Source organism: Phyllobates terribilis, unplaced genomic scaffold, assembly GCF_046119375.1.
Source record: "Phyllobates terribilis strain yellow unplaced genomic scaffold, ASM4611937v1 Scaffold_169__1_contigs__length_4117513, whole genome shotgun sequence".
NCBI classification, from domain to species: Eukaryota; Metazoa; Chordata; class Amphibia; order Anura; family Dendrobatidae; genus Phyllobates; species Phyllobates terribilis.
Window position 1 is genome coordinate 1,669,531 of NW_027362929.1, and position 25,298 is coordinate 1,694,828.

The 25,298-nt window shown below is 46.6% G+C and overlaps 14 non-coding genes and 8 pseudogenes across 14 annotated transcripts; all 22 read right to left on the reverse strand.

The window, feature by feature from the left end:
- Positions 1 to 446: 446 nt before the first annotated feature.
- Positions 447 to 562, reverse strand: LOC141210790 (U2 spliceosomal RNA; annotated as a pseudogene).
- A 1,121-nt stretch (positions 563 to 1,683) lies between these two features.
- On the reverse strand, positions 1,684 to 1,874 carry LOC141208589 (U2 spliceosomal RNA). The gene has a single exon (XR_012278812.1). It is a non-coding gene; the product is annotated as a U2 spliceosomal RNA (small nuclear RNA).
- Positions 1,875 to 2,996: 1,122 nt separating this feature from the next.
- On the reverse strand, positions 2,997 to 3,187 carry LOC141208590 (U2 spliceosomal RNA). The gene has a single exon (XR_012278813.1). It is a non-coding gene; the product is annotated as a U2 spliceosomal RNA (small nuclear RNA).
- A 1,121-nt stretch (positions 3,188 to 4,308) lies between these two features.
- On the reverse strand, positions 4,309 to 4,490 carry LOC141210525 (U2 spliceosomal RNA). Its single transcript, XR_012280690.1, has one exon. It is a non-coding gene; the product is annotated as a U2 spliceosomal RNA (small nuclear RNA).
- Positions 4,491 to 5,014: 524 nt separating this feature from the next.
- On the reverse strand, positions 5,015 to 5,130 carry LOC141210791 (U2 spliceosomal RNA; annotated as a pseudogene).
- A 1,120-nt stretch (positions 5,131 to 6,250) lies between these two features.
- On the reverse strand, positions 6,251 to 6,441 carry LOC141210387 (U2 spliceosomal RNA). The gene has a single exon (XR_012280558.1). It is a non-coding gene; the product is annotated as a U2 spliceosomal RNA (small nuclear RNA).
- Positions 6,442 to 7,563: 1,122 nt separating this feature from the next.
- Positions 7,564 to 7,754, reverse strand: LOC141208591 (U2 spliceosomal RNA). Its single transcript, XR_012278814.1, has one exon. It is a non-coding gene; the product is annotated as a U2 spliceosomal RNA (small nuclear RNA).
- Positions 7,755 to 8,878: 1,124 nt separating this feature from the next.
- On the reverse strand, positions 8,879 to 9,069 carry LOC141208593 (U2 spliceosomal RNA). Its single transcript, XR_012278816.1, has one exon. It is a non-coding gene; the product is annotated as a U2 spliceosomal RNA (small nuclear RNA).
- A 1,125-nt stretch (positions 9,070 to 10,194) lies between these two features.
- LOC141208594 (U2 spliceosomal RNA) lies at positions 10,195 to 10,385 on the reverse strand. The gene has a single exon (XR_012278817.1). It is a non-coding gene; the product is annotated as a U2 spliceosomal RNA (small nuclear RNA).
- A 1,126-nt stretch (positions 10,386 to 11,511) lies between these two features.
- Positions 11,512 to 11,702, reverse strand: LOC141208595 (U2 spliceosomal RNA). The gene has a single exon (XR_012278818.1). It is a non-coding gene; the product is annotated as a U2 spliceosomal RNA (small nuclear RNA).
- Positions 11,703 to 12,820: 1,118 nt separating this feature from the next.
- On the reverse strand, positions 12,821 to 13,011 carry LOC141208596 (U2 spliceosomal RNA). Its single transcript, XR_012278819.1, has one exon. It is a non-coding gene; the product is annotated as a U2 spliceosomal RNA (small nuclear RNA).
- A 1,121-nt stretch (positions 13,012 to 14,132) lies between these two features.
- On the reverse strand, positions 14,133 to 14,323 carry LOC141208597 (U2 spliceosomal RNA). Its single transcript, XR_012278820.1, has one exon. It is a non-coding gene; the product is annotated as a U2 spliceosomal RNA (small nuclear RNA).
- A 1,120-nt stretch (positions 14,324 to 15,443) lies between these two features.
- On the reverse strand, positions 15,444 to 15,634 carry LOC141208598 (U2 spliceosomal RNA). Its single transcript, XR_012278821.1, has one exon. It is a non-coding gene; the product is annotated as a U2 spliceosomal RNA (small nuclear RNA).
- A 1,121-nt stretch (positions 15,635 to 16,755) lies between these two features.
- On the reverse strand, positions 16,756 to 16,931 carry LOC141210683 (U2 spliceosomal RNA; annotated as a pseudogene).
- Positions 16,932 to 17,725: 794 nt separating this feature from the next.
- On the reverse strand, positions 17,726 to 17,817 carry LOC141210821 (U2 spliceosomal RNA; annotated as a pseudogene).
- Positions 17,818 to 18,939: 1,122 nt separating this feature from the next.
- LOC141210526 (U2 spliceosomal RNA) lies at positions 18,940 to 19,121 on the reverse strand. The gene has a single exon (XR_012280691.1). It is a non-coding gene; the product is annotated as a U2 spliceosomal RNA (small nuclear RNA).
- Positions 19,122 to 19,645: 524 nt separating this feature from the next.
- LOC141210749 (U2 spliceosomal RNA) lies at positions 19,646 to 19,761 on the reverse strand (annotated as a pseudogene).
- Positions 19,762 to 20,880: 1,119 nt separating this feature from the next.
- LOC141208599 (U2 spliceosomal RNA) lies at positions 20,881 to 21,071 on the reverse strand. Its single transcript, XR_012278822.1, has one exon. It is a non-coding gene; the product is annotated as a U2 spliceosomal RNA (small nuclear RNA).
- Positions 21,072 to 22,192: 1,121 nt separating this feature from the next.
- LOC141210684 (U2 spliceosomal RNA) lies at positions 22,193 to 22,368 on the reverse strand (annotated as a pseudogene).
- Positions 22,369 to 23,162: 794 nt separating this feature from the next.
- Positions 23,163 to 23,254, reverse strand: LOC141210823 (U2 spliceosomal RNA; annotated as a pseudogene).
- A 1,122-nt stretch (positions 23,255 to 24,376) lies between these two features.
- LOC141210527 (U2 spliceosomal RNA) lies at positions 24,377 to 24,558 on the reverse strand. Its single transcript, XR_012280692.1, has one exon. It is a non-coding gene; the product is annotated as a U2 spliceosomal RNA (small nuclear RNA).
- A 524-nt stretch (positions 24,559 to 25,082) lies between these two features.
- Positions 25,083 to 25,198, reverse strand: LOC141210764 (U2 spliceosomal RNA; annotated as a pseudogene).
- Between the last annotated feature and the right edge of the window lie 100 nt (positions 25,199 to 25,298).

A 25,298-nucleotide genomic window follows, 5' to 3' on the forward strand; every position in this document is an offset into this window, starting at 1 on the left:
CCCAATAAACCATCCCCATCCCTCCGAGCCAGAAGGCCACAGCGAGGGTCAGGGATCTCCGATACTCTCCCTAGCCGAAGCCGGAGAATAGCCGTTTTCGTGCTCCCAGCTTCCATCTAGGCTGCCACCCTAGTGGAGCTGGAGCCTGTGTTGGTTTCTCAGCCCAAAGCTGACCGGACCTCCGACCGGGTTTATAAAAATTCCCCTTCCTAGCCCGGAGGCCAGGAATAGGGGGGGTTGCTCAGAAAGTATGATTGGCAAAGGTGCGGCGTGCTACGAAGCCAAGTCTTTCTGGGGTTCCCAGTCCCAGTAAGCTTGGACTCCCACCAGGGCGCCTACTCCTGGGGCACATTGCTCCAAAGCCCTCACACTTACCCAGCCTAGTGACTTCGATCCTGGAGGGCCATGTTTTCCATCAGATAATTCTATGAGCCACCTGGCGTACTAACAAGTGCACCAAACCAGTGTGTAATATGCATCAATTTACTAGGGCAGCCCAAGGACAAAACTGCCTTTTCGAAAGATACTACACTTGATCTTAGCCAAAAGGCCGAGAAGCGATAACCAGAATTGGTTTCCGACTACGGTGCCACCCAAGGATTCTGAAAAGTCCATTTGTGGAGATGGCCACCTGGACTCCCGTTAAGAAGACATGCTGTCAACCTCTAGATCCCTCACATGCCTGCACTTTTCGACTTGCTGCTGCTGCAATCCACGCGTTTTAGATCTGCATAACTCCACCTCTTTTAGCACAGTACCCTAAACCCCCGGCTGTTCCCACCCGCCTCAACACCGTTGGAAGGGAGGAGAACCAATTAAGGCGGGGGGGGGGGTGGAACGAGCAGCTGTCTACCCTTAGCAGGAGGGTTGCTGATTAATTACCTCTCCTGCTGCTGCTGCTGCTGGCTGTCCAGCAGCAGACTGAAGGTGGCTGCTGCTGTGCGCAGGTATATAAAGGCTCAGAGCCTATTATGACACGCGCAGCCAGCGTTCCATTGCCACATTCCGTCTACTGCAGGCGGGATACCTGGATGGCTGAATGTCACTGAGAAGCTCACAGAGACCGCCATAAGCAACAGTTTAAAAGAATGCCACAGACTAATCAACCAAACTTTTTGGGTTGGTTTCTCTTTTATAGTCTGCAGGCATTAAATGAAAGAAGTTAGTGTTCCAGCAGAGGGAGACAACGTTTCAGAAAAGGCATTGTAGCAAACCAAAAAAGAAATTTTAAGCGCAGCAGAGTAACCAGCTCACATACCTGTTAGCTCAGGTGAGTTTAAAAGGCTGCTGTTGATAACAAGGGCATTTGCTAAATAGATGGTGTGTGTGCAACAATATACTGAAAGGTCAATTATATTGTGCAGCTTATCTCACCACCTGTAGTTATTTAGGTGAAAGCTCCAAAATGCTTGCCTAATATGTCTGTTTATCCAAAAGGAAGTATAGAGGGAGAGCTAGATAGATAGCATTGCATTACATTACATTACATGGCAATGCAATGCACAGTTGCTGAAGTTGAACCAAAATGAGCTTGTCATCTGGCTTCTGCAACTTTTAACATGAAAAATCCAATGAGGAGAAGAAAAGCAAAGCCAAAGAGTCCATCCCAAAATCCGACAAACAAGCAAAATGAACAAAAAGCATTGAATTCAATTCTTTCTGATTTTAGAAACTGCATTAAAGAAGGGGTGCACCGGTCCTGGAGATACTGCAATACCAGGTCAATGCGTGGAGTGGACAGAGCAAGCTCTTTTTCCATCTCCCTGTTCTAAAAATCCATTTAATATATGGTCCCCAGATAGGGGACGTATCAGATATTAAACTGATAAGAACAGATACTACACTTGATCTTAGCCAAAAGGCCGAGAAGCGATAACCAGAATTGGTTTCCGACTACGGTGCCACCCAAGGATTCTGAAAAGTCAATTTGTGGAGATGGCCACCTGGACTCCCGTTAAGAAGACATGCTGTCAACCTCTAGATCCCTCACATGCCTGCACTTTTCGGCTTGCTGCTGCTGCAATCCACGCGTTTTAGATCTGCATAACTCCACCTCTTTTAGCACAGTACCCTCAACCCCCGGCTGTTCCCACCCGCCTCAACACCGTTGGAAGGGAGGAGAACCAATTAAGGCGGGGGGGGGGGGTGGAACGAGCAGCTGTCTACCCTTAGCAGGAGGGTTGCTGATTAATTACCTCTCCTGCTGCTGCTGCTGCTGGCTGTCCAGCAGCAGACTGAAGGTGGCTGCTGCTGTGCGCAGGTATATAAAGGCTCAGAGAATATTATGACACGCGCAGCCAGCGTTCCATTGCCACATTCCGTCTACTGCAGGCGGGATACCTGGATGGCTGAATGTCACTGAGAAGCTCACAGAGACCGCCATAAGCAACAGTTTAAAAGAATGCCACAGACTAATCAACCAAACTTTTTGGGTTGGTTTCTCTTTTATAGTCTGCAGGCATTAAATGAAAGAAGTCAGTGTTCCAGCAGAGGGAGACAACGTTTCAGAAAAGGCATTGTAGCAAACCAAAAAAGAAATTTTAAGCGCAGCAGAGTAACCAGCTCACATACCTGTTAGCTCAGGTGAGTTTAAAAGGCTGCTGTTGATAACAAGGGCATTTGCTAAATAGATGGTGTGTGTGCAACAATGTACTGAAAGGTCAATTATATTGTGCAGCTTATCTCACCACCTGTAGTTATTTAGGTGAAAGCTCCAAAATGCTTGCCTAATATGTCTGTTTATCCAAAAGGAAGTATAGAGGGAGAGCTAGATAGATAGCATTGCATTACATTACATTACATGGCAATGCAATGCACAGTTGCTGAAGTTGAACCAAAATGAGCTTGTCATCTGGCTTCTGCAACTTTTAACATGAAAAATCCAATGAGGAGAAGAAAAGCAAAGCCAAAGAGTCCATCCCAAAATCCGACAAACAAGCAAAATGAACAAAAAGCATTGAATTCAATTCTTTCTGATTTTAGAAACTGCATTAAAGAAGGGGTGCACCGGTCCTGGAGATACTGCAATACCAGGTCAATGCGTGGAGTGGACAGAGCAAGCTCTTTTTCCATCTCCCTGTTCTAAAAATCCATTTAATATATGGTCCCCAGATAGGGGACGTATCAGATATTAAACTGATAAGAACAGATACTACACTTGATCTTAGCCAAAAGGCCGAGAAGCGATAACCAGAATTGGTTTCCGACTACGGTGCCACCCAAGGATTCTGAAAAGTCCATTTGTGGAGATGGCCATCTGGACTCCCGTTAAGAAGACATGCTGTCAACCTCTAGATCCCTCACATGCCTGCACTTTTCGGCTTGCTGCTGCTGCAATCCACGCGTTTTAGATCTGCATAACTCCACCTCTTTTAGCACAGTACCCTCAACCCCCGGCTGTTCCCACCCGCCTCAACACCGTTGGAAGGGAGGAGAACCAATTAAGGCGGGGGGGGGGGTAGAACGAGCAGCTGTCTACCCTTAGCAGGAGGGTTGCTGATTAATTACCTCTCCTGCTGCTGCTGCTGCTGGCTGTCCAGCAGCAGACTGAAGGTGGCTGCTGCTGTGCGCAGGTATATAAAGGCTCAGAGCCTATTATGACACGCGCAGCCAGCGTTCCATTGCCACATTCCGTCTACTGCAGGCGGGATACCTGGATGGCTGAATGTCACTGAGAAGCTCACAGAGACCGCCATAAGCAACAGTTTAAAAGAATGCCACAGACTAATCAACCAAACTTTTTGGGTTGGTTTCTCTTTTATAGTCTGCAGGCATTAAATGAAAGAAGTCAGTGTTCCAGCAGAGGGAGACAACATTTCATAAAAGGCATTGTAGCAAACCAAAAAAGAAATTTTAAGCGCAGCAGAGTAACCAGCTCACATACCTGTTAGCTCAGGTGAGTTTAAAAGGCTGCTGTTGATAACAAGGGCATTTGCTAAATAGATGGTGTGTGTGCAACAATATACTGAAAGGTCAATTATATTGTGCAGCTTATCTCACCACCTGTAGTTATTTAGGTGAAAGCTCCAAAATGCTTGCCTAATATGTCTGTTTATCCAAAAGGAAGTATAGAGGGAGAGCTAGATAGATAGCATTGCATTACATTACATTACATGGCAATGCAATGCACAGTTGCTGAAGTTGAACCAAAATGAGCTTGTCATCTGGCTTCTGCAACTTTTAACATGAAAAATCCAATGAGGAGAAGAAAAGCAAAGCCAAAGAGTCCATCCCAAAATCCGACAAACAAGCAAAATGAACAAAAAGCATTGAATTCAATTCTTTCTGATTTTAGAAACTGCATTAAAGAAGGGGTGCACCGGTCCTGGAGATACTGCAATACCAGGTCAATGCGTGGAGTGGACAGAGCAAGCTCTTTTTCCATCTCCCTGTTCTAAAAATCCATTTAATATATGGTCCCCAGATAGGGGACGTATCAGATATTAAACTGATAAGAACAGATTTTTTGATTGAAGCTGCATCCAAGGCACTGAAAAATGTGACCGAAGTCACACCAAAACAGCGCACGAGGCGAGGATTCATGTGGACCCTTCCCGGAGGAGAGGGTCCCCAATAAACCATCCCCATCCCTCCGAGCCAGAAGGCCACAGCGAGGGTCAGGGATCTCCGATACTCTCCCTAGCCGAAGCCGGAGAATAGCCGTTTTCGTGCTCCCAGCTTCCATCTAGGCTGCCACCCTAGTGGAGCTGGAGCCTGTGTTGGTTTCTCAGCCCAAAGCTGACCGGACCTCCGACCGGGTTTATAAAAATTCCCCTTCCTAGCCCGGAGGCCAGGAATAGGGGGGGTTGCTCAGAAAGTATGATTGGCAAAGGTGCGGCGTGCTACGAAGCCAAGTCTTTCTGGGGTTCCCAGTCCCAGTAAGCTTGGACTCCCACCAGGGCGCCTACTCCTGGGGCACATTGCTCCAAAGCCCTCACACTTACCCAGCCTAGTGACTTCGATCCTGGAGGGCCATGTTTTCCATCAGATAATTCTATGAGCCACCTGGCGTACTAACAAGTGCACCAAACCAGTGTGTAATATGCATCAATTTACTAGGGCAGCCCAAGGACAAAACTGCCTTTTCGAAAGATACTACACTTGATCTTAGCCAAAAGGCCGAGAAGCGATAACCAGAATTGGTTTCCGACTACGGTGCCACCCAAGGATTCTGAAAAGTCCATTTGTGGAGATGGCCACCTGGACTCCCGTTAAGAAGACATGCTGTCAACCTCTAGATCCCTCACATGCCTGCACTTTTCGACTTGCTGCTGCTGCAATCCACGCGTTTTAGATCTGCATAACTCCACCTCTTTTAGCACAGTACCCTCAACCCCCGGCTGTTCCCACCCGCCTCAACACCGTTGGAAGGGAGGAGAACCAATTAAGGCGGGGGGGGGGTGGAACGAGCAGCTGTCTACCCTTAGCAGGAGGGTTGCTGATTAATTACCTCTCCTGCTGCTGCTGCTGCTGGCTGTCCAGCAGCAGACTGAAGGTGGCTGCTGCTGTGCGCAGGTATATAAAGGCTCAGAGCCTATTATGACACGCGCAGCCAGCGTTCCATTGCCACATTCCGTCAACTGCAGGCGGGATACCTGGATGGCTGAATGTCACTGAGAAGCTCACAGAGACCGCCATAAGCAACAGTTTAAAAGAATGCCACAGACTAATCAACCAAACTTTTTGGGTTGGTTTCTCTTTTATAGTCTGCAGGCATTAAATGAAAGAAGTCAGTGTTCCAGCAGAGGGAGACAACGTTTCAGAAAAGGCATTGTAGCAAACCAAAACAGAAATTTTAAGCGCAGCAGAGTAACCAGCTCACATACCTGTTAGCTCAGGTGAGTTTAAAAGGCTGCTGTTGATAACAAGGGCATTTGCTAAATAGATGGTGTGTGTGCAACAATATACTGAAAGGTCAATTATATTGTGCAGCTTATCTCACCACCTGTAGTTATTTAGGTGAAAGCTCCAAAATGCTTGCCTAATATGTCTGTTTATCCAAAAGGAAGTATAGAGGGAGAGCTAGATAGATAGCATTGCATTACATTACATTACATGGCAATGCAATGCACAGTTGCTGAAGTTGAACCAAAATGAGCTTGTCATCTGGCTTCTGCAACTTTTAACATGAAAAATCCAATGAGGAGAAGAAAAGCAAAGCCAAAGAGTCCATCCCAAAATCCGACAAACAAGCAAAATGAACAAAAAGCATTGAATTCAATTCTTTCTGATTTTAGAAACTGCATTAAAGAAGGGGTGCACCGGTCCTGGAGATACTGCAATACCAGGTCAATGCGTGGAGTGGACAGAGCAAGCTCTTTTTCCATCTCCCTGTTCTAAAAATCCATTTAATATATGGTCCCCAGATAGGGGACGTATCAGATATTAAACTGATAAGAACAGACACTACACTTGATCTTAGCCAAAAGGCCGAGAAACGATAACCAGAATTGGTTTCCGACTACGGTGCCACCCAAGGATTCTGAAAAGTCCATTTGTGGAGATGGCCACCTGGACTCCCGTTAAGAAGACATGCTGTCAACCTCTAGATCCCTCACATGCCTGCACTTTTCGGCTTGCTGCTGCTGCAATCCACGCGTTTTAGATCTGCATAACTCCACCTCTTTTAGCACAGTACCCTCAACCCCCGGCTGTTCCCACCCGCCTCAACACCGTTGGAAGGGAGGAGAACCAATTAAGGCGGGGGGGGGGGGTGGAACGAGCAGCTGTCTACCCTTAGCAGGAGGGTTGCTGATTAATTACCTCTCCTGCTGCTGCTGCTGCTGGCTGTCCAGCAGCAGACTGAAGGTGGCTGCTGCTGTGCGCAGGTATATAAAGGCTCAGAGCCTATTATGACACGCGCAGCCAGCGTTCCATTGCCACATTCCGTCTACTGCAGGCGGGATACCTGGATGGCTGAATGTCACTGAGAAGCTCACAGAGACCGCCATAAGCAACAGTTTAAAAGAATGCCACAGACTAATCAACCAAACTTTTTGGGTTGGTTTCTCTTTTATAGTCTGCAGGCATTAAATGAAAGAAGTCAGTGTTCCAGCAGAGGGAGACAACGTTTCAGAAAAGGCATTGTAGCAAACCAAAAAAGAAATTTTAAGCGCAGCAGAGTAACCAGCTCACATACCTGTTAGCTCAGGTGAGTTTAAAAGGCTGCTGTTGATAACAAGGGCATTTGCTAAATAGATGGTGTGTGTGCAACAATATACTGAAAGGTCAATTATATTGTGCAGCTTATCTCACCACCTGTAGTTATTTAGGTGAAAGCTCCAAAATGCTTGCCTAATATGTCTGTTTATCCAAAAGGAAGTATAGAGGGAGAGCTAGATAGATAGCATTGCATTACATTACATTACATGGCAATGCAATGCACAGTTGCTGAAGTTGAACCAAAATGAGCTTGTCATCTGGCTTCTGCAACTTTTAACATGAAAAATCCAATGAGGAGAAGAAAAGCAAAGCCAAAGAGTCCATCCCAAAATCCGACAAACAAGCAAAATGAACAAAAAGCATTGAATTCAATTCTTTCTGATTTTAGAAACTGCATTAAAGAAGGGGTGCACCGGTCCTGGAGATACTGCAATACCAGGTCAATGCGTGGAGTGGACAGAGCAAGCTCTTTTTCCATCTCCCTGTTCTAAAAATCCATTTAATATATGGTCCCCAGATAGGGGACGTATCAGATATTAAACTGATAAGAACAGATACTACACTTGATCTTAGCCAAAAGGCCGAGAAGCGATAACCAGAATTGGTTTCCGACTACGGTGCCACCCAAGGATTCTGAAAAGTCCATTTGTGGAGATGGCCACCTGGACTCCCGTTAAGAAGACATGCTGTCAACCTCTAGATCCCTCACATGCCTGCACTTTTCGGCTTGCTGCTGCTGCAATCCACGCGTTTTAGATCTGCATAACTCCACCTCTTTTAGCACAGTACCCTCAACCCCCGGCTGTTCCCACCCGCCTCAACACCGTTGGAAGGGAGGAGAACCAATTAAGGCGGGGGGGGGGGGGGTGGAACGAGCAGCTGTCTACCCTTAGCAGGAGGGTTGCTGATTAATTACCTCTCCTGCTGCTGCTGCTGCTGGCTGTCCAGCAGCAGACTGAAGGTGGCTGCTGCTGTGCGCAGGTATATAAAGGCTCAGAGCCTATTATGACACGCGCAGCCAGCGTTCCATTGCCACATTCCGTCTACTGCAGGCGGGATACCTGGATGGCTGAATGTCACTGAGAAGCTCACAGAGACCGCCATAAGCAACAGTTTAAAAGAATGCCACAGACTAATCAACCAAACTTTTTGGGTTGGTTTCTCTTTTATAGTCTGCAGGCATTAAATGAAAGAAGTCAGTGTTCCAGCAGAGGGAGACAACGTTTCAGAAAAGGCATTGTAGCAAACCAAAAAAGAAATTTTAAGCGCAGCAGAGTAGCCAGCTCACATACCTGTTAGCTCAGGTGAGTTTAAAAGGCTGCTGTTGATAACAAGGGCATTTGCTAAATAGATGGTGTGTGTGCAACAATATACTGAAAGGTCAATTATATTGTGCAGCTTATCTCACCACCTGTAGTTATTTAGGTGAAAGCTCCAAAATGCTTGCCTAATATGTCTGTTTATCCAAAAGGAAGTATAGAGGGAGAGCTAGATAGATAGCATTGCATTACATTACATTACATGGCAATGCAATGCACAGTTGCTGAAGTTGAACCAAAATGAGCTTGTCATCTGGCTTCTGCAACTTTTAACATGAAAAATCCAATGAGGAGAAGAAAAGCAAAGCCAAAGAGTCCATCCCAAAATCCGACAAACAAGCAAAATGAACAAAAAGCATTGAATTCAATTCTTTCTGATTTTAGAAACTGCATTAAAGAAGGGGTGCACCGGTCCTGGAGATACTGCAATACCAGGTCAATGCGTGGAGTGGACAGAGCAAGCTCTTTTTCCATCTCCCTGTTCTAAAAATCCATTTAATATATGGTCCCCAGATAGGGGACGTATCAGATATTAAACTGATAAGAACAGATACTACACTTGATCTTAGCCAAAAGGCCGAGAAGCGATAACCAGAATTGGTTTCCGACTACGGTGCCACCCAAGGATTCTGAAAAGTCCATTTGTGGAGATGGCCACCTGGACTCCCGTTAAGAAGACATGCTGTCAACCTCTAGATCCCTCACATGCCTGCACTTTTCGGCTTGCTGCTGCTGCAATCCACGCGTTTTAGATCTGCATAACTCCACCTCTTTTAGCACAGTACCCTCAACCCCCGGCTGTTCCCACCCGCCTCAACACCGTTGGAAGGGAGGAGAACCAATTAAGGCGGGGGGGGGGGGGGGTGGAACGAGCAGCTGTCTACCCTTAGCAGGAGGGTTGCTGATTAATTACCTCTCCTGCTGCTGCTGCTGCTGGCTGTCCAGCAGCAGACTGAAGGTGGCTGCTGCTGTGCGCAGGTATATAAAGGCTCAGAGCCTATTATGACACGCGCAGCCAGCGTTCCATTGCCACATTCCGTCTACTGCAGGCGGGATACCTGGATGGCTGAATGTCACTGAGAAGCTCACAGAGACCGCCATAAGCAACAGTTTAAAAGAATGCCACAGACTAATCAACCAAACTTTTTGGGTTGGTTTCTCTTTTATAGTCTGCAGGCATTAAATGAAAGAAGTCAGTGTTCCAGCAGAGGGAGACAACGTTTCAGAAAAGGCATTGTAGCAAACCAAAAAAGAAGTTTTAAGCGCAGCAGAGTAACCAGCTCACATACCTGTTAGCTCAGGTGAGTTTAAAAGGCTGCTGTTGATAACAAGGGCATTTGCTAAATAGATGGTGTGTGTGCAACAATATACTGAAAGGTCAATTATATTGTGCAGCTTATCTCACCACCTGTAGTTATTTAGGTGAAAGCTCCAAAATGCTTGCCTAATATGTCTGTTTATCCAAAAGGAAGTATAGAGGGAGAGCTAGATAGATAGCATTGCATTACATTACATTACATGGCAATGCAATGCACAGTTGCTGAAGTTGAACCAAAATGAGCTTGTCATCTGGCTTCTGCAACTTTTAACATGAAAAATCCAATGAGGAGAAGAAAAGCAAAGCCAAAGAGTCCATCCCAAAATCCGACAAACAAGCAAAATGAACAAAAAGCATTGAATTCAATTCTTTCTGATTTTAGAAACTGCATTAAAGAAGGGGTGCACCGGTCCTGGAGATACTGCAATACCAGGTCAATGCGTGGAGTGGACAGAGCAAGCTCTTTTTCCATCTCCCTGTTCTAAAAATCCATTTAATATATGGTCCCCAGATAGGGGACGTATCAGATATTAAACTGATAAGAACAGATACTACACTTGATCTTAGCCAAAAGGCCGAGAAGCGATAACCAGAATTGGTTTCCGACTACGGTGCCACCCAAGGATTCTGAAAAGTCCATTTGTGGAGATGGCCACCTGGACTCCCGTTAAGAAGACATGCTGTCAACCTCTAGATCCCTCACATGCCTGCACTTTTCGGCTTGCTGCTGCTGCAATCCACGCGTTTTAGATCTGCATAACTCCACCTCTTTTAGCACAGTACCCTCAACCCCCGGCTGTTCCCACCCGCCTCAACACCGTTGGAAGGGAGGAGAACCAATTAAGGCGGGGGGGGGGGGGGGGTGGAACGAGCAGCTGTCTACCCTTAGCAGGAGGGTTGCTGATTAATTACCTCTCCTGCTGCTGCTGCTGCTGGCTGTCCAGCAGCAGACTGAAGGTGGCTGCTGCTGTGCGCAGGTATATAAAGGCTCAGAGCCTATTATGACACGCGCAGCCAGCGTTCCATTGCCACATTCCGTCTACTGCAGGCGGGATACCTGGATGGCTGAATGTCACTGAGAAGCTCACAGAGACCGCCATAAGCAACAGTTTAAAAGAATGCCACAGACTAATCAACCAAACTTTTTGGGTTGGTTTCTCTTTTATAGTCTGCAGGCATTAAATGAAAGAAGTCAGTGTTCCAGCAGAGGGAGACAACGTTTCAGAAAAGGCATTGTAGCAAACCAAAAAAGAAATTTTAAGCGCAGCAGAGTAACCAGCTCACATACCTGTTAGCTCAGGTGAGTTTAAAAGGCTGCTGTTGATAACAAGGGCATTTGCTAAATAGATGGTGTGTGTGCAACAATATACTGAAAGGTCAATTATATTGTGCAGCTTATCTCACCACCTGTAGTTATTTAGGTGAAAGCTCCAAAATGCTTGCCTAATATGTCTGTTTATCCAAAAGGAAGTATAGAGGGAGAGCTAGATAGATAGCATTGCATTACATTACATTACATGGCAATGCAATGCACAGTTGCTGAAGTTGAACCAAAATGAGCTTGTCATCTGGCTTCTGCAACTTTTAACATGAAAAATCCAATGAGGAGAAGAAAAGCAAAGCCAAAGAGTCCATCCCAAAATCCGACAAACAAGCAAAATGAACAAAAAGCATTGAATTCAATTCTTTCTGATTTTAGAAACTGCATTAAAGAAGGGGTGCACCGGTCCTGGAGATACTGCAATACCAGGTCAATGCGTGGAGTGGACAGAGCAAGCTCTTTTTCCATCTCCCTGTTCTAAAAATCCATTTAATATATGGTCCCCAGATAGGGGACGTATCAGATATTAAACTGATAAGAACAGATACTACACTTGATCTTAGCCAAAAGGCCGAGAAGCGATAACCAGAATTGGTTTCCGACTACGGTGCCACCCAAGGATTCTGAAAAGTCCATTTGTGGAGATGGCCACCTGGACTCCCGTTAAGAAGACATGCTGTCAACCTCTAGATCCCTCACATGCCTGCACTTTTCGGCTTGCTGCTGCTGCAATCCACGCGTTTTAGATCTGCATAACTCCACCTCTTTTAGCACAGTACCCTCAACCCCCGGCTGTTCCCACCCGCCTCAACACCGTTGGAAGGGAGGAGAACCAATTAAGGCGGGGGGGGGGGAACGAGCAGCTGTCTACCCTTAGCAGGAGGGTTGCTGATTAATTACCTCTCCTGCTGCTGCTGCTGCTGGCTGTCCAGCAGCAGACTGAAGGTTGCTGCTGCTGTGCGCAGGTATATAAAGGCTCAGAGCCTATTATGACACGCGCAGCCAGCGTTCCATTGCCACATTCCGTCTACTGCAGGCGGGATACCTGGATGGCTGAATGTCACTGAGAAGCTCACAGAGACCGCCATAAGCAACAGTTTAAAAGAATGCCACAGACTAATCAACCAAACTTTTTGGGTTGGTTTCTCTTTTATAGTCTGCAGGCATTAAATGAAAGAAGTCAGTGTTCCAGCAGAGGGAGACAACGTTTCAGAAAAGGCATTGTAGCAAACCAAAAAAGAAATTTTAAGCGCAGCAGAGTAACCAGCTCACATACCTGTTAGCTCAGGTGAGTTTAAAAGGCTGCTGTTGATAACAAGGGCATTTGCTAAATAGATGGTGTGTGTGCAACAATATACTGAAAGGTCAATTATATTGTGCAGCTTATCTCACCACCTGTAGTTATTTAGGTGAAAGCTCCAAAATGCTTGCCTAATATGTCTGTTTATCCAAAAGGAAGTATAGAGGGAGAGCTAGATAGATAGCATTGCATTACATTACATTACATGGCAATGCAATGCACAGTTGCTGAAGTTGAACCAAAATGAGCTTGTCATCTGGCTTCTGCAACTTTTAACATGAAAAATCCAATGAGGAGAAGAAAAGCAAAGCCAAAGAGTCCATCCCAAAATCCGACAAACAAGCAAAATGAACAAAAAGCATTGAATTCAATTCTTTCTGATTTTAGAAACTGCATTAAAGAAGGGGTGCACCGGTCCTGGAGATACTGCAATACCAGGTCAATGCGTGGAGTGGACAGAGCAAGCTCTTTTTCCATCTCCCTGTTCTAAAAATCCATTTAATATATGGTCCCCAGATAGGGGACGTATCAGATATTAAACTGATAAGAACAGATACTACACTTGATCTTAGCCAAAAGGCCGAGAAGCGATAACCAGAATTGGTTTCTGACTACGGTGCCACCCAAGGATTCTGAAAAGTCCATTTGTGGAGATGGCCACCTGGACTCCCGTTAAGAAGACATGCTGTCAACCTCTAGATCCCTCACATGCCTGCACTTTTCGGCTTGCTGCTGCTGCAATCCACGCGTTTTAGATCTGCATAGCTCCACCTCTTTTAGCACAGTACCCTCAACCCCCGGCTGTTCCCACCCGCCTCAACACCGTTGGAAGGGAGGAGAACCAATTAAGGCGGGGGGGGGGGTGGAACGAGCAGCTGTCTACCCTTAGCAGGAGGGTTGCTGATTAATTACCTCTCCTGCTGCTGCTGCTGCCGGCTGTCCAGCAGCAGACTGAAGGTGGCTGCTGCTGTGCGCAGGTATATAAAGGCTCAGAGCCTATTATGGCACGCGCAGCCAGCGTTCCATTGCCACATTCCGTCTACTGCAGGCGGGATACCTGGATGGCTGAATGTCACTGAGAAGCTCACAGAGACCGCCATAAGCAACAGTTTAAAAGAATGCCACAGACTAATCAACCAAACTTTTTGGGTTGGTTTCTCTTTTATAGTCTGCAGGCATTAAATGAAAGAAGTCAGTGTTCCAGCAGAGGGAGACAACGTTTCAGAAAAGGCATTGTAGCAAACCAAAAAAGAAATTTTAAGCGCAGCAGAGTAACCAGCTCACATACCTGTTAGCTCAGGTGAGTTTAAAAGGCTGCTGTTGATAACAAGGGCATTTGCTAAATAGATGGTGTGTGTGCAACAATATACTGAAAGGTCAATTATATTGTGCAGCTTATCTCACCACCTGTAGTTATTTAGGTGAAAGCTCCAAAATGCTTGCCTAATATGTCTGTTTATCCAAAAGGAAGTATAGAGGGAGAGCTAGATAGATAGCATTGCATTACATTACATTACATGGCAATGCAATGCACAGTTGCTGAAGTTGAACCAAAATGAGCTTGTCATCTGGCTTCTGCAACTTTTAACATGAAAAATCCAATGAGGAGAAGAAAAGCAAAGCCAAAGAGTCCATCCCAAAATCCGACAAACAAGCAAAATGAACAAAAAGCATTGAATTCAATTCTTTCTGATTTTAGAAACTGCATTAAAGAAGGGGTGCACCGGTCCTGGAGATACTGCAATACCAGGTCAATGCGTGGAGTGGACAGAGCAAGCTCTTTTTCCATCTCCCTGTTCTAAAAATCCATTTAATATATGGTCCCCAGATAGGGGACGTATCAGATATTAAACTGATAAGAACAGATACTACACTTGATCTTAGCCAAAAGGCCGAGAAGCGATAACCAGAATTGGTTTCCGACTACGGTGCCACCCAAGGATTCTGAAAAGTCCATTTGTGGAGATGGCCACCCGGACTCCCGTTAAGAAGACATGCTGTCAACCTCTAGATCCCTCACATGCCTGCACTTTTCGGCTTGCTGCTGCTGCAATCCACGCGTTTTAGATCTGCATAACTCCACCTCTTTTAGCACAGTACCCTCAACCCCCGGCTGTTCCCACCCGCCTCAACACCGTTGGAAGGGAGGAGAACCAATTAAGGCGGGGGGGGGGTGGAACGAGCAGCTGTCTACCCTTAGCAGGAGGGTTGCTGATTAATTACCTCTCCTGCTGCTGCTGCTGCTGGCTGTCCAGCAGCAGACTGAAGGTGGCTGCTGCTGTGCGCAGGTATATAAAGGCTCAGAGCCTATTATGACACGCGCAGCCAGCGTTCCATTGCCACATTCCGTCTACTGCAGGCGGGATACCTGGATGGCTGAATGTCACTGAGAAGCTCACAGAGACCGCCATAAGCAACAGTTTAAAAGAATGCCACAGACTAATCAACCAAACTTTTTGGGTTGGTTTCTCTTTTATAGTCTGCAGGCATTAAATGAAAGAAGTCAGTGTTCCAGCAGAGGGAGACAACGTTTCAGAAAAGGCATTGTAGCAAACCAAAAAAGAAATTTTAAGCGCAGCAGAGTAACCAGCTCACATACCTGTTAGCTCAGGTGAGTTTAAAAGGCTGCTGTTGATAACAAGGGCATTTGCTAAATAGATGGTGTGTGTGCAACAATATACTGAAAGGTCAATTATATTGTGCAGCTTATCTCACCACCTGTAGTTATTTAGGTGAAAGCTCCAAAATGCTTGCCTAATATGTCTGTTTATCCAAAAGGAAGTATAGAGGGAGAGCTAGATAGATAGCATTGCATTACATTACATTACATGGCAATGCAATGCACAGTTGCTGAAGTTGAACCAAAATGAGCTTGTCATCTGGCTTCTGCAACTTTTAACATGAAAAATCCAATGAGGAGAAGAAAAGCAAAGCCAAAGAGTCCATCCCAAAATCCGACAAACAAGCAAAATGAACAAAAAGCATTGAATTCAATTCTTTCTGATTTTAGAAACTGCATTAAAGAAGGGGTGCACCGGTCCTGGAGATACTGCAATACCAGGTCAATGCGTGGAGTGGACAGAGCAAGCTCTTTTTCCATCTCCCTGTTCTAAAAATCCATTTAATATATGGTCCCCAGATAGGGGACGTATCAGATATTAAACTGATAAGAACAGATACTACACTTGATCTTAGCCAAAAGGCCGAGAAGCGATAACCAGAATTGGTTTCCGACTACGGTGCCACCCAAGGATTCTGAAAAGTCCATTTGTGGAGATGGCCACCTGGACTCCCGTTAAGAAGACATGCTGTCAACCTCTAGATCCCTCACATGCCTGCACTTTTCGGCTTGCTGCTGCTGCAATCCACGCGTTTTAGATCTGCATAACTCCACCTCTTTTAGCACAGTACCCTCAACCCCCGGCTGTTCCCACCCGCCTCAACACCGTTGGAAGGGAGGAGAACCAATTAAGGCGGGGGGGGGGGTGGAACGAGCAGCTGTCTACCCTTAGCAGGAGGGTTGCTGATTAATTACCTCTCCTGCTGCTGCTGCTGCTGGCTGTCCAGCAGCAGACTGAAGGTGGCTGCTGCTGTGCGCAGGTATATAAAGGCTCAGAGCCTATTATGACACGCGCAGCCAGCGTTCCATTGCCACATTCCGTCTACTGCAGGCGGGATACCTGGATGGCTGAATGTCACTGAGAAGCTCACAGAGACCGCCATAAGCAACAGTTTAAAAGAATGCCACAGACTAATCAACCAAACTTTTTGGGTTGGTTTCTCTTTTATAGTCTGCAGGCATTAAATGAAAGAAGTCAGTGTTCCAGCAGAGGGAGACAACGTTTCAGAAAAGGCATTGTAGCAAACCAAAAAAGAAATTTTAAGCGCAGCAGAGTAACCAGCTCACATACCTGTTAGCTCAGGTGAGTTTAAAAGGCTGCTGTTGATAACAAGGGCATTTGCTAAATAGATGGTGTGTGTGCAGCAATATACTGAAAGGTCAATTATATTGTGCAGCTTATCTCACCACCTGTAGTTATTTAGGTGAAAGCTCCAAAATGCTTGCCTAATATGTCTGTTTATCCAAAAGGAAGTATAGAGGGAGAGCTAGATAGATAGCATTGCATTACATTACATTACATGGCAATGCAATGCACAGTTGCTGAAGTTGAACCAAAATGAGCTTGTCATCTGGCTTCTGCAACTTTTAACATGAAAAATCCAATGAGGAGAAGAAAAGCAAAGCCAAAGAGTCCATCCCAAAATCCGACAAACAAGCAAAATGAACAAAAAGCATTGAATTCAATTCTTTCTGATTTTAGAAACTGCATTAAAGAAGGGGTGCACCGGTCCTGGAGATACTGCAATACCAGGTCAATGCGTGGAGTGGACAGAGAAAGCTCTTTTTCCATCTCCCTGTTCTAAAAATCCATTTAATATATGGTCCCCAGATAGGGGACGTATCAGATATTAAACTGATAAGAACAGATCTTATCGAAAGCCCGAATTCGTGTACAAAACCCGAGTGCGCTTAAAAAAGTGACAAGTGCCACAAAAAAAAGTGCACTAGGATGCTGGTCTTCTTGAAACCCTCTCCAAAAGGAGAAGGGTCCCCCAAACCATTCCCCGTCCCTCCGAGCCAGAAGGCCACAGCGAGGAACAGGGACAAATAGCCACCTCCAGCCGGAGCGAGAGGCGACCCAATCTTACCCCCAATACCTGCCCGAGTTCTCACCCGAGCAAGGCACTGGGAGCCAAAGACTGTGCTCCCCTCCCGGAAGAGGGTAGCCAACAACGCTCTCCTCCCGAAAGAGGAGAGCCAGTGGGGTTCAGGGGGGAGCGGAACCTGATGGCCACACACTCCCCCCCTAGACCTGCCAAGAGAGGAACCCGTAAGGGAACCGCATCCCGACAAAATCCTAGTAAGGACGTGGACACACGTGAAAAAGTGGACACACAGTGACAAAAAAAAATTAAATAAATAGTGAAGGTTTCACAGTATAATACTGCCCGGACCTTCGACCGGGAATTGAAAAATTCCCCATCCTAAGGCCAGAAGGCCCGGAATAAGGGTGTGTGTGAAGAAAGAAATATTGAAGTGCTAGTGCAAATGTGCCATAAACTCAAGTGGGGTTCCCAATCCCAGTGAGTTAAGGCACCCCAGGGTCACCACTCCTGGGGCACTTCACACTTCGGGCTTTCGATCTTCCCCGGCCCAATGGCGTCGATCCTGGGGGGCCATGCTTTCCACCAGATGACTATATTAGCCACCTGGCGTACTAACAAGCGCCTAAACCCCAGTGTGCATAATGTATCAATCTACTAGGGCGGCCAACATCCAAAACCGCCTTTTCGAAAGATACTACACTTGATCTTAGCCAAAAGGCCGAGAAGCGATAACCAGAATTGGTTTCCGACTACGGTGCCACCCAAGGATTCTGAAAAGTCCATTTGTGGAGATGGCCACCTGGACTCCCGTTAAGAAGACATGCTGTCAACCTCTAGATCCCTCACATGCCTGCACTTTTCGGCTTGCTGCTGCTGCAATCCACGCGTTTTAGATCTGCATAACTCCACCTCTTTTAGCACAGTACCCTCAACCCCCGGCTGTTCCCACCCGCCTCAACACCGTTGGAAGGGAGGAGAACCAATTAAGGCGGGGGGTGGGGGTGGAACGAGCAGCTGTCTACCCTTAGCAGGAGGGTTGCTGATTAATTACCTCTCCTGCTGCTGCTGCTGCTGGCTGTCCAGCAGCAGACTGAAGGTGGCTGCTGCTGTGCGCAGGTATATAAAGGCTCAGAGCCTATTATGACACGCGCAGCCAGCGTTCCATTGCCACATTCCGTCTACTGCAGGCGGGATACCTGGATGGCTGAATGTCACTGAGAAGCTCACAGAGACCGCCATAAGCAACAGTTTAAAAGAATGCCACAGACTAATCAACCAAACTTTTTGGGTTGGTTTCTCTTTTATAGTCTGCAGGCATTAAATGAAAGAAGTCAGTGTTCCAGCAGAGGGAGACAACGTTTCAGAAAAGGCATTGTAGCAAACCAAAAAAGAAATTTTAAGCGCAGCAGAGTAACCAGCTCACATACCTGTTAGCTCAGGTGAGTTTAAAAGGCTGCTGTTGATAACAAGGGCATTTGCTAAATAGATGGTGTGTGTGCAACAATATACTGAAAGGTCAATTATATTGTGCAGCTTATCTCACCACCTGTAGTTATTTAGGTGAAAGCTCCAAAATGCTTGCCTAATATGTCTGTTTATCCAAAAGGAAGTATAGAGGGAGAGCTAGATAGATAGCATTGCATTACATTACATTACATGGCAATGCAATGCACAGTTGCTGAAGTTGAACCAAAATGAGCTTGTCATCTGGCTTCTGCAACTTTTAACATGAAAAATCCAATGAGGAGAAGAAAAGCAAAGCCAAAGAGTCCATCCCAAAATCCGACAAACAAGCAAAATGAACAAAAAGCATTGAATTCAATTCTTTCTGATTTTAGAAACTGCATTAAAGAAGGGGTGCACCGGTCCTGGAGATACTGCAATACCAGGTCAATGCGTGGAGTGGACAGAGCAAGCTCTTTTTCCATCTCCCTGTTCTAAAAATCCATTTAATATATGGTCCCCAGATAGGGGACGTATCAGATATTAAACTGATAAGAACAGATTTTTTGATTGAAGCTGCATCCAAGGCACTGAAAAATGTGACCGAAGTCACACCAAAACAGCGCACGAGGCGAGGATTCATGTGGACCCTTCCCGGAGGAGAGGGTCCCCAATAAACCATCCCCATCCCTCCGAGCCAGAAGGCCACAGCGAGGGTCAGGGATCTCCGATGCTCTCCCTAGCCGAAGCCGGAGAAGAGCCGTTTTCGTGCTCCCAGCTTCCATCTAGGCTGCCACCCTAGTGGAGCTGGAGCCTGTGTTGGTTTCTCAGCCCAAAGCTGACCGGACCTCCGACCGGGTTTATAAAAATTCCCCTTCCTAGCCCGGAGGCCAGGAATAGGGGGGGTTGCTCAGAAAGTATGATTGGCAAAGGTGCGGCGTGCTACGAAGCCAAGTCTTTCTGGGGTTCCCAGTCCCAGTAAGCTTGGACTCCCACCAGGGCGCCTACTCCTGGGGCACATTGCTCCAAAGCCCTCACACTTACCCAGCCTAGTGACTTCGATCCTGGAGGGCCATGTTTTCCATCAGATAACTCTATGAGCCACCTGGCGTACTAAGAAGTGCACCAAACCAGTGTGTAATATGCATCAATTTACTAGGGCAGCCCAAGGACAAAACTGCCTTTTCAAAAGATACTACACTTGATCTTAGCCAAAAGGCCGAGAAGCGATAACCAGAATTGGTTTCCGACTACGGTGCCACCCAAGGATTCTGAAAAGTCCATTTGTGGAGATGGCCACCTGGACTCCCGTTAAGAAGACATGCTGTCAACCTCTAGATCCCTCACATGCCTGCACTTTTCGGCTTGCTGCTGCTGCAATCCACGCGTTTTAGATCTGCATAACTCCACCTCTTTTAGCACAGTACCCTCAACCCCCGGCTGTTCCCACCCGCCTCAACACCGTTGGAAGGGAGGAGAACCAATTAAGGCGGGGGGGGGTGGAACGAGCAGCTGTCTACCCTTAGCAGGAGGGTTGCTGTTTAATTACCTCTCCTGCTGCTGCTGCTGCTGGCTGTCCAGCAGCAGACTGAAGGTGGCTGCTGCTGTGCGCAGGTATATAAAGGCTCAGAGCCTATTATGACACGCGCAGCCAGCGTTCCATTGCCACATTCCGTCTACTGCAGGCGGGATACCTGGATGGCTGAATGTCACTGAGAAGCTCACAGAGACCGCCATAAGCAACAGTTTAAAAGAATGCCACAGACTAATCAACCAAACTTTTTGGGTTGGTTTCTCTTTTATAGTCTGCAGGCATTAAATGAAAGAAGTCAGTGTTCCAGCAGAGGGAGACAACGTTTCAGAAAAGGCATTGTAGCAAACCAAAAAAGAAATTTTAAGCGCAGCAGAGTAACCAGCTCACATACCTGTTAGCTCAGGTGAGTTTAAAAGGCTGCTGTTGATAACAAGGGCATTTGCTAAATAGATGGTGTGTGTGCAACAATATACTGAAAGGTCAATTATATTGTGCAGCTTATCTCACCACCTGTAGTTATTTAGGTGAAAGCTCCAAAATGCTTGCCTAATATGTCTGTTTATCCAAAAGGAAGTATAGAGGGAGAGCTAGATAGATAGCATTGCATTACATTACATTACATGGCAATGCAATGCACAGTTGCTGAAGTTGAACCAAAATGAGCTTGTCATCTGGCTTCTGCAACTTTTAACATGAAAAATCCAATGAGGAGAAGAAAAGCAAAGCCAAAGAGTCCATCCCAAAATCCGACAAACAAGCAAAATGAACAAAAAGCATTGAATTCAATTCTTTCTGATTTTAGAAACTGCATTAAAGAAGGGGTGCACCGGTCCTGGAGATACTGCAATACCAGGTCAATGCGTGGAGTGGACAGAGCAAGCTCTTTTTCCATCTCCCTGTTCTAAAAATCCATTTAATATATGGTCCCCAGATAGGGGACGTATCAGATATTAAACTGATAAGAACAGATACTACACTTGATCTTAGCCAAAAGGCCGAGAAGCGATAACCAGAATTGGTTTCCGACTACGGTGCCACCCAAGGATTCTGAAAAGTCCATTTGTGGAGATGGCCACCTGGACTCCCGTTAAGAAGACATGCTGTCAACCTCTAGATCCCTCACATGCCTGCACTTTTCGGCTTGCTGCTGCTGCAATCCACGCGTTTTAGATCTGCATAACTCCACCTCTTTTAGCACAGTACCCTCAACCCCCGGCTGTTCCCACCCGCCTCAACACCGTTGGAAGGGAGGAGAACCAATTAAGGCGGGGGGGGGGGTGGAACGAGCAGCTGTCTACCCTTAGCAGGAGGGTTGCTGATTAATTACCTCTCCTGCTGCTGCTGCTGCTGGCTGTCCAGCAGCAGACTGAAGGTGGCTGCTGCTGTGCGCAGGTATATAAAGGCTCAGAGCCTATTATGACACGCGCAGCCAGCGTTCCATTGCCACATTCCGTCTACTGCAGGCGGGATACCTGGATGGCTGAATGTCACTGAGAAGCTCACAGAGACCGCCATAAGCAACAGTTTAAAAGAATGCCACAGACTAATCAACCAAACTTTTTGGGTTGGTTTCTCTTTTATAGTCTGCAGGCATTAAATGAAAGAAGTCAGTGTTCCAGCAGAGGGAGACAACGTTTCAGAAAAGGCATTGTAGCAAACCAAAAAAGAAATTTTAAGCGCAGCAGAGTAACCAGCTCACATACCTGTTAGCTCAGGTGAGTTTAAAAGGCTGCTGTTGATAACAAGGGCATTTGCTAAATAGATGGTGTGTGTGCAGCAATATACTGAAAGGTCAATTATATTGTGCAGCTTATCTCACCACCTGTAGTTATTTAGGTGAAAGCTCCAAAATGCTTGCCTAATATGTCTGTTTATCCAAAAGGAATTATAGAGGGAGAGCTAGATAGATAGCATTGCATTACATTACATTACATGGCAATGCAATGCACAGTTGCTGAAGTTGAACCAAAATGAGCTTGTCATCTGGCTTCTGCAACTTTTAACATGAAAAATCCAATGAGGAGAAGAAAAGCAAAGCCAAAGAGTCCATCCCAAAATCCGACAAACAAGCAAAATGAACAAAAAGCATTGAATTCAATTCTTTCTGATTTTAGAAACTGCATTAAAGAAGGGGTGCACCGGTCCTGGAGATACTGCAATACCAGGTCAATGCGTGGAGTGGACAGAGAAAGCTCTTTTTCCATCTCCCTGTTCTAAAAATCCATTTAATATATGGTCCCCAGATAGGGGACGTATCAGATATTAAACTGATAAGAACAGATCTTATCGAAAGCCCGAATTCGTGTACAAAACCCGAGTGCGCTTAAAAAAGTGACAAGTGCCACAAAAAAAAGTGCACTAGGATGCTGGTCTTCTTGAAACCCTCTCCAAAAGGAGAAGGGTCCCCCAAACCATTCCCCGTCCCTCCGAGCCAGAAGGCCACAGCGAGGAACAGGGACAAATAGCCACCTCCAGCCGGAGCCAGAGGCGACCCAATCTTACCCCCAATACCTGCCCGAGTTCTCACCCGAGCAAGGCACTGGGAGCCAAAGACTGTGCTCCCCTCCCGGAAAAGGGTAGCCAACAACGCTCTCCTCCCGAAAGAGGAGAGCCAGTGGGGTTCAGGGGGGAGCGGAACCTGATGGCCACACACTCCCCCCCTAGACCTGCCAAGAGAGGAACCCGTAAGGGAACCGCATCCCGACAAAATCCTAGTAAGGACGTGGACACACGTGAAAAAGTGGACACACAGTGACAAAAAAAAATTAAATAAATAGTGAAGGTTTCACAGTATAATACTGCCCGGACCTTCGACCGGGAATTGAAAAATTCCCCATCCTAAGGCCAGAAGGCCCGGAATAAGGGTGTGTGTGAAGAAAGAAATATTGAAGTGCTAGTGCAAATGTGCCATAAACTCAAGTGGGGTTCCCAATCCCAGTGAGTTAAGGCACCCCAGGGTCACCACTCCTGGGGCACTTCACACTTCGGGCTTTCGATCTTCCCCGGCCCAATGGCGTCGATCCTGGGGGGCCATGCTTTCCACCAGATGACTATATTAGCCACCTGGCGTACTAACAAGCGCCTAAACCCCAGTGTGCATAATGTATCAATCTACTAGGGCGGCCAACATCCAAAACCGCCTTTTCGAAAGATACTACACTTGATCTTAGCCAAAAGGCCGAGAAGCGATAACCAGAATTGGTTTCCGACTACGGTGCCACCCAAGGATTCTGAAAAGTCCATTTGTGGAGATGGCCACCTGGACTCCCGTTAAGAAGACATGCTGTCAACCTCTAGATCCCTCACATGCCTGCACTTTTCGGCTTGCTGCTGCTGCAATCCACGCGTTTTAGATCTGCATAACTCCACCTCTTTTAGCACAGTACCCTCAACCCCCGGCTGTTCCCACCCGACTCAACACCGTTGGAAGGGAGGAGAACCAATTAAGGCGGGGGGTGGGGGTGGAACGAGCAGCTGTCTACCCTTAGCAGGAGGGTTGCTGATTAATTACCTCTCCTGCTGCTGCTGCTGCTGGCTGTCCAGCAGCAGACTGAAGGTGGCTGCTGCTGTGCGCAGGTATATAAAGGCTCAGAGCCTATTATGACACGCGCAGCCAGCGTTCCATTGCCACATTCCGTCTACTGCAGGCGGGATACCTGGATGGCTGAATGTCACTGAGAAGCTCACAGAGACCGCCATAAGCAACAGTTTAAAAGAATGCCACAGACTAATCAACCAAACTTTTTGGGTTGGTTTCTCTTTTATAGTCTGCAGGCATTAAATGAAAGAAGTCAGTGTTCCAGCAGAGGGAGACAACGTTTCAGAAAAGGCATTGTAGCAAACCAAAAAAGAAATTTTAAGCGCAGCAGAGTAACCAGCTCACATACCTGTTAGCTCAGGTGAGTTTAAAAGGCTGCTGTTGATAACAAGGGCATTTGCTAAATAGATGGTGTGTGTGCAACAATATACTGAAAGGTCAATTATATTGTGCAGCTTATCTCACCACCTGTAGTTATTTAGGTGAAAGCTCCAAAATGCTTGCCTAATATGTCTGTTTATCCAAAAGGAAGTATAGAGGGAGAGCTAGATAGATAGCATTGCATTACATTACATTACATGGCAATGCAATGCACAGTTGCTGAAGTTGAACCAAAATGAGCTTGTCATCTGGCTTCTGCAACTTTTAACATGAAAAATCCAATGAGGAGAAGAAAAGCAAAGCCAAAGAGTCCATCCCAAAATCCGACAAACAAGCAAAATGAACAAAAAGCATTGAATTCAATTCTTTCTGATTTTAGAAACTGCATTAAAGAAGGGGTGCACCGGTCCTGGAGATACTGCAATACCAGGTCAATGCGTGGAGTGGACAGAGCAAGCTCTTTTTCCATCTCCCTGTTCTAAAAATCCATTTAATATATGGTCCCCAGATAGGGGACGTATCAGATATTAAACTGATAAGAACAGATTTTTTGATTGAAGCTGCATCCAAGGCACTGAAAAATGTGACCGAAGTCACACCAAAACAGCGCACGAGGCGAGGATTCATGTGGACCCTTCCCGGAGGAGAGGGTCCCCAATAAACCATCCCCATCCCTCCGAGCCAGAAGGCCACAGCGAGGGTCAGGGATCTCCGATGCTCTCCCTAGCCGAAGCCGGAGAAGAGCCGTTTTCGTGCTCCCAGCTTCCATCTAGGCTGCCACCCTAGTGGAGCTGGAGCCTGTGTTGGTTTCTCAGCCCAAAGCTGACCGGACCTCCGACCGGGTTTATAAAAATTCCCCTTCCTAGCCCGGAGGCCAGGAATAGGGGGGGTTGCTCAGAAAGTATGATTGGCAAAGGTGCGGCGTGCTACGAAGCCAAGTCTTTCTGGGGTTCCCAGTCCCAGTAAGCTTGGACTCCCACCAGGGTGCCTACTCCTGGGGCACATTGCTCCAAAGCCCTCACACTTACCCAGCCTAGTGACTTCGATCCTGGAGGGCCATGTTTTCCATCAGATAACTCTATGAGCCACCTGGCGTACTAACAAGTGCACCAAACCAGTGTGTAATATGCATCAATTTACTAGGGCAGCCCAAGGACAAAACTGCCTTTTCAAAAGATACTACACTTGATCTTAGCCAAAAGGCCGAGAAGCGATAACCAGAATTGGTTTCCGACTACGGTGCCACCCAAGGATTCTGAAAAGTCCATTTGTGGAGATGGCCACCTGGACTCCCGTTAAGAAGACATGCTGTCAA